A 7,595-nucleotide genomic window follows, 5' to 3' on the forward strand; every position below is an offset into this window, starting at 1 on the left:
GAGGCTTATGTGGAGTCAGAGCTTAACTGAGTGCTTCTGAAACTGGGTGGCCTTAGGGGGACACTTGCCCTTATAAACAAGATGGATGAGCCCACTCACTCACGGGTGGGGAAGTGCTCTGCAAACTCGAAGAAAAGCAAACCTAGAACAAGGTCCCAGGTACCAAGGGGCATCTGCGTTCTGTCCCCCTGGGCAGAGAAGCACAGCCTTCAGGCAGAGAGACTTCTCACCCCACAAAGTCTGACTTGGAGTGGTTGGCAGTAATCCCACCAAGAGATGCCAGATGGACCCCTCCCGAGGCCTGAGGTCCCCAGGGCTGGTGGAGGCAGGATGTCTACACAACTGCATGGAAGAGACATGCAGCACAACAGGAAGGGCCTGCAGGTTCAGGTGGGGCAGAGCCAAGGGGTCCAGGCCCAGGGGCTCCAGTGCAGAGGAAGAAGACTGGAAAGAGGACCTCTGGATGGTGATGTTGGCACAGCAGGACAGAAAGGATAGAAGCCAGGGACCCAGGACATCTGGGATCTAGGCCCAACTCTTCCAGGGATTCACTGTGTGCTCTTGGAACACATTCCCCTCTCTAGTCTTCAGTTTCACAATTTGTAAAACAGGAATTAGCTGGTCTCTAAGCCTCTATTATGCTCTGAGATTTTGTGGGCCAATGAGAAATCTCCCTTTGTTAGCAATCTGCCCCTGCACAAACCCACCATCATAGGAAAAAGCAAAAGCAGATTGTTTTATATTCATTTGGAAATTAATTCCCAGAATCAATCTCTTTTCCATCAAGTGCTTGCTGTTGCCTTTCCAGATATCCACACCTGAGCCACAAGCTCTGCATCGGATGCCATTTCTCACCAGGCCAAAGAAATCTCTTCTCCCAGATTGTACCCAAACAGAGCCATCTGCAACATGAAGCTGAAAGTAAAGCGGCAGGAAGACACAGTGTCGTGAATGCAGGCAGGGGTCAGGAACAGCCCCTGAGCCCCAACAACCAGAGACAGCCTTGGAAGGCCAGGCCATGACCACGGTGTGGGTCAGAGGGAGAGTCTGCATCCCCTGAAAATGTCCCTCCTTGGAACAGCCTCCAGAGTTAGGCTCCATCTCCCCCATTGTAGAGGTGAGGAAACTAAGGCTCAAAGAGGTAAAGTCACCTGCTCAAAGTCACACTGTCAGTGGCTGACTCGGGCTTCAAAATGAAGTCTGTCTGGCTTTCCATTCTGCTACATTGCCCCCCACTGATACCAATCTGTCTGTAAGCATGTCCCCTTTTGTGGGGTCTCCCTTCAAGGGCAAAAGCTGGGTGGACTCAGCTCTTATCACAGGGCTCACAGACACAGAGCAGATGCTCAGTAAATGTTGGTGGAGATGAATTGAATTGAATTTCCACTATAGCCTACCTGACACTTGAAATTGACGGGCAGGTGATCTCCCATTCGGCCGTGGTGTGTATCTCTCTGCAATGACTCCCAGGGAGTCGGGCAGACAGGCAAAGTGTTTCGGTCCCAGTGGGAGGCGCAAGGTCAGACTCTTGGAAAGAATCAATAATATCCAAGGAATTCCTCTGGAACAGCGGGGGGGAATAAAGGTTCTTCAGAGAAGGCCTAATAGCAAATTTTCTGGATTTTCCAGCTAATTTGAAGGTACCTACGTGGAACATTTTCTTGTCAGAAAAGATTTTAAAATACATTCATTCAGTGTGACATGATAATTGGGGCTGGCTGCCTGATGAATGCCTTTTATCTATTTCTGAGCTATTGTTCGCTGGTACCGAGCTGATGGGCTGGAACGAACGGGCACTTTGTTAACGGGCACTTTGTTAAATGCGCAAACAGGGGCACTTGCAATGATTCCGGTCACAGGAGGTAGGGGGGTCTCAGAGAGGCAGGAGGCTGGAAATGATGAAGTCTCAGAGAAGAAAGGAACTTTAGAGATTAGAGGAAGTCACTTCCGCCCTGTACACCTAGGGAGATGGTGCCGAGAGAGGAGCAGGTGACACAACACCGCGGTGGCAGAGCTGGGACTTTGACCTGGGTGTCCTACCCCAGGCATCCAGTCCCTGTCCCCTGCCTTATGAGGACCCTACAAAGAAAGAGAAATGACACCGATGTCCACACAAAGCGGCTCACGCCTCTGCTAGATCCCACTGGTGCATTTTCTCCAGCTTCAGGGCAGGGCTTGGCTGCCGAGTGGGTGCATTTCTGACAGCTGACTTTCACGGCTCTGCAATGTTGTTAGTGAATCAGCTATTTTCACAGGCTCTTTTCTCTCTCTCTCCTCCTTTAATGTTTTCCCTTCGTTTTAATGCCTTTGTCTTATCAAAGGCAAATTTCCAGGCCCAGCCATCTGATAATCATTTGCAAAGCGTTTATCATCACCCTTTCTGAGAAGAAAGGGCTTGTTTAGACTTACTATTCTTCAACCTCACATAATTTTTTGGTTTATTTTGATTTTCCTATTGAAATTCCTTCAGGTTCTTTTTTTTTTCAAAAGCAGGATCTCTTTTCAGGTATCTCAGAACCTTCTATATGTTAATAAGGTGTTTGCAAAACTGTAACTTGGGTTTTCTGCTTTGTCAGAGCAAGGCTACTATTTTTCTCTTGAAAGACTGAGTGAACTGCCTTTCATTCATATTTAAGGGATGAAACAGTTCCAATGGCATGAGAAAGTTGACATTTCCATTGTTTTCCTTAGAAAACACCCCAATATTAATCATCCCTCAAGGGACTTTGTTTTTTCCCAAAAGTGAGATAACCAAGGCCCAGGTACATGTGTGGGTACGTGTGTGGGTACACGCGTTGATGTTTAACTGCGTCTGCGTGTCTGTGTTTTAATGCTCTGTCTGTGTGTCAGAATGTGTGTTTACGACTCTGTGCACAGGGCTGTGTTCATCTGCCAATGTGTAATTGGCCACATGTGCATGGCTGGGTTAATGGTCTGCGTGTGTGTAGATGAATCTCTGTAGACCTGTATGCATGTATCTGCGTGTATCTACCATGTATGTGAACACGTGCATTGTGTGTCTGCATGATTCATGGTCATGTGATTGTGTTCATGCGTGGGTTTTTGTGCACATGTGCTGGTGTGTACATTCATACAGTCCCGTGCCACCTAAGGACGGTCTAATCAATGGTGGTGGACCACACATGCGATAGTGGTCCTGTTAGATTATAATATCATTTTCACTGTACCTTTTCTATGTTCAGATACACAAATTTGTGCTACAGTTGCCTACAGTATTTGGTGGAGTAATATGCTGTACAGGTGTGCAGCCTAGGAGCGTGTGGTAGGCTACACCATCTGGGTTTGTGTAAGTGCACTCTATGAGGCTCAAGCAACGATGAAATTACCTAACAACACATTTCTCAGAACATGTCCCCGTCCTAGTCCTAAAGTGATGCGTGACTGTATACAAATAAACACCTCTGTGTGAGTGCTACATGTGTGATTATTTGTGAGTTTGTGTGTTCGTGTGTCTGAATGCAAGCACATGTGTGTGGATGTCTCTTTGTCCGTGTTTCTCTACTTGAGTGTTTGCACGCCGGGAGGATGCTCAGATGTGTGCGCAAAGCCTTCTATAAACATGGACACAGCACCCCCCAGTGGACTTAAATGGAAAGCACCCTCCAAACAAAACAACAACAAAAAGGCAGCATCTAAATGGCTTCGAAATTCAGTACTGGTAAGAGTGAGGTTTTCAGAGTGGTTCTTGAAAAAGCAGGGGAGGGCCATGCTTCTGCAGGACACACACCCTTAGCAGAGAACCCACAGACGTCAACCTGTGAGCAGCTGCTTCGTGGTGGGGGGGTGAAAGGGCTCATTCTCTGGTATGGATCGCTGGTTGGTTAGTGGGCAAGGAGGCAGGTGGTCAGCACACACTCAGACCATAGTCAGGAGCAACACTGCTCAGAGTTTTCAGCATTCTCTACCACCCCAGTCAACCCCAATTCTAAGAACATGTTCAACTCCATGGCCTTCGTGTACCACATCAAGTCCCACTGGTCTGGGAAAAAGGATCCCTTCCCCCCGAAATGCTACATTCATTGCCTTCCGCTGTAGTAACATACTGCCACACACTCAGTGGCTGAGTGGAGGTCACAAGCCTAAAATGGGCTGTGGGGACTGGTGCCCTTCTGGAAGAGCCAGGGCAAGATCTGTCTCCTTGCCTTTCTACCTTCTAGAGACCACCCATATTTCTTGGCTGGTGGCCCCGCATTACCCTGATCCCTGCTCCTTTTCTACCTCTCCCTCTCCTGGCCCCTTCCTTCCCTTATAAAGATCTCTGTGATTACAATAGGTCTGGCAGAATAATTCAAAATAATCTCAAATCTCAAATCTCAAAGTCATCTCAAAGTCATCTCAAAATCTTTAACTTAATCCCATCTGCAAAGTCTCCCTTGCCACCTAAGGTAACACTCACAGGTTCTGGGGATTAGGATGTGGGTGTCTCGGGAGCATTATTTATTTATTTATTTGCAGTTTTTGGCCAGGGCCGGGTTTGAACCTGCCACCTCCTGTATATAAGGCCAGCCCTACTCCTTTGAGCCACAGGCACTGCCCCTCTCGGGAGCATTATTTGGCCTCCCACAGATGCCCTTCCCCAGAGTCCTTCTACACAGTTTTGTGGGTCAGGACTGGCAGGACGTGAGCCCACAGGTGCTTGTCCTGTGCCTGTCATTGTGCTGACCTCTTATGCACTATCTCATTTCATCCTCTCAACATTTCTAGGAGGTGAGTGCTGTTATCATAATTATAGGTCTAGTAAGGCAAAACAATGCACCCAAAGTCACACAGCTGGGGAGTGGTAGAGATGGATTTTGAACCCAATTGTCAATCAAAACCATGCTCTTCTCCATTAAAGGATATGATTACAAGGGCTGAATGCCCATTTTACAGATGAGAAAATTGAGACCTAGAGGCAGGGATTTGATGATAATTTTACACAAACAAATGTCTTGAGAAAAATGTTTATATATGTCCTCTTAAGGATTTCTGCTATAAATGAAGCAGGCAGTCATGAGTGATCCAGGCCATGAAGGTTTTTTTAAAGTTAGGTGTATTGAAGTTTTACATACAGCAAAATTTAGGTCTGCATTTTGAGGTCTGCATTTCTGTGAAAAACCTGCAGTCTTGTAACCACCACCACACACAAGAAAAGGCGTATTTCCGTCACCCAAATGTTACCTCCTCCCTCTGCCCCCCGCCCCTGCAGCTCTGCTCTATTTCATGTCCCTTTAGTTTTGCCTTTCCAGAATGTCATAAATGACAGCAGAGATGGCCTTTTTTTACTGGGCCATTACTTAGATATAAAATAGTATCTGCGTGATATTTACATATAATTTGCATATATATTTTGGTATAGAGTTTTTTGAAACACATCATATAACCACCACCATAGTCAAAATACAGAACTATTCTCCCACCTCAAAAAAACTCCCCCGTGCTGTGCCTCTGTAGTCACCCTTCTCCCATTCCTGGCAATCAATGAGTTGTTTCCTATTCCTCTAATTTCGTCTTTTCCAGAACATCAAATCAACACAATCCTATAGCATGTAGCCTTTAGGATCTTTTTTATTGCTGAGCAGTATCCCACCATATGAATGCACTACAGTTTGTTTCTTCATTCACCAGTCGAAAGACCTTTACGTTGTTTCTCAACGAGGAGATTACGCATTACCCTTTGTAAATCTATGGCTGGATTTGCTTTGATAATATTTTGTTGAGGATTTTTGCATCTGTGTTCATGAAGAATTTTAGACTGCAGTTTTCTTTTTTTGGAATGCCTTTTGTCTGCTTTTGGCATTATAGAAATGTTGGCCTTACATAATGATTAAGAAGTGTTTCCTCCTATTTCCCATAAGAGTTTGTGTAGCGGGTGTTATTTCTTCCTTAAAGAACTTGGTGTTAGAATTCACCAGTGCAGCCACCTGAGCTTGGAGTTTTCCTTTGTTGGAAGCTTTTCAGTTTTGAATCTAGTTGTTTAATAGAGGGTGATTGATCTTATCTGTGTCTTCCTGAGTGAAGTTTTGGTAGTTTGTGTCTTCCAAACTATTTGTCCATTTCACCAAAGTTATTAAACTTATTATTAGGAAGTTTGGGAGAAGTCAGTACAGAAAGAACAAAACACACGAATGAATGAGACCATAGAGAGCAAAGAAAATCATCTGAAAATCATGAAAAACCTTATGCTTTCTTGAAGTGAGATAGTTTATTTAAAAGTACAATTATGCACAAAGATGTAAAGCAAAAAAATAAGATAAAAACTGTAAAAATGTACATAACATAGCAAAATCTATAAAGAAATACACCAAAATATTAAGAGGGTTTTTTTGAGGTTTCAATATAGAGTTCTTTTTTCCTTCTTTTCTATAGTCTCCAAATTTGCTATATAATATTTTTTAATGGGAAAAAGAAAACTGCCGGGAAAACACCACATCTATTTCCACCTGTACTGGGACCTTAGAGTCTCTATCACACAGGACCTAACACATAGCAGCCCCTCAGATAACACAGTCATGTACCAATACCTGGGATTTGAAGGAGGTTGCCTCAGACGTCCCTCCCTTCTAGAAGCTTGCAGCCTGTCCTGTCCGCTAGAGGCCTCACCATGGCTCAACCTCCAGAGACGCCATCCTGGGTCTGCAGGGCAGGTTTAGCTTCTGCCCCTGAGGACTTAGTTCCACCTTTGGCCACTGACAAAGGCAAAGTGGCCTCATAGCTCCCTTCATCTTCTGGGAAATGATTCCCCTGGGACCACTGGGCACCATCCCTCCTGTGCACATTGGCCCCACACCCACAAGGAGAATTTGGGAAACTGACCCCTTACAGAGGTGAGGCTCTGTGAGATGAGATCTCACTGTCCTTCTGACCAGTCCTGCTATTTCCAGGACACCAGGCCTCTCAAGGACACTGGACAGAATCATTCCGAGCTCATGTGGCAACTGGAGCTGAGTCCCTGGGCAGGGCCTTAACTCTGTGCTCCTATGGGGCAGGGAGGAGCCCAAATGAGGGCTACAGGATGGGGCACCTGCCCTTCTCCTTGGATCTGGGTAGGAAGGAACCTGTAGCTGCAGAAATGCCCATCTGCAGGCTCTTCCTCACCCTGGACTTCCTCTCGTGCTTGACTTTCTTCCAAGCATGGAGTCCACCTCTTCTCCACAAGCAGGCCCATGACACTCATGCCCTCTTGAGTGTCAGCGTCCCTAGTGCCATGAAGATAGCACCGCTCAGCCTGCGTGCCACACAGAAGCTGACGCTAACTTTACTAGACCTTTACAGTGACCTTCTTGCCCTTGCCCTTTCTCCCAGGACAAATGCACCAAAAAAAGTTCCTCATCCTCTTACCTGACTCACTTTTACAGGATCCTGCTCCTTCTAGTGCACAAACCAGGGGGTGTCACTTGGAGGGTATCTGCTAACCCTCTGGCCTGGGCAGGGAGACCACCTACCCTGCTCTGGGGCTCTGGGGCAGGATCCGCTGCATAATTTGCAGGGCTTAGAGCAAAATGAAAAACATGGAGCCTCGGCTCGGCGCCTGTGGCTCAAGCGGCTAAGGCGCCAGCCACATACACCTAAGGTGGCGGGTTCGAATCCAGCCC

This window comes from Otolemur garnettii, unplaced genomic scaffold (genome assembly GCF_000181295.1).
Source record: "Otolemur garnettii isolate 467f Iridium unplaced genomic scaffold, OtoGar3 scaffold00014, whole genome shotgun sequence".
NCBI classification, from domain to species: domain Eukaryota; kingdom Metazoa; phylum Chordata; class Mammalia; order Primates; family Galagidae; genus Otolemur; species Otolemur garnettii.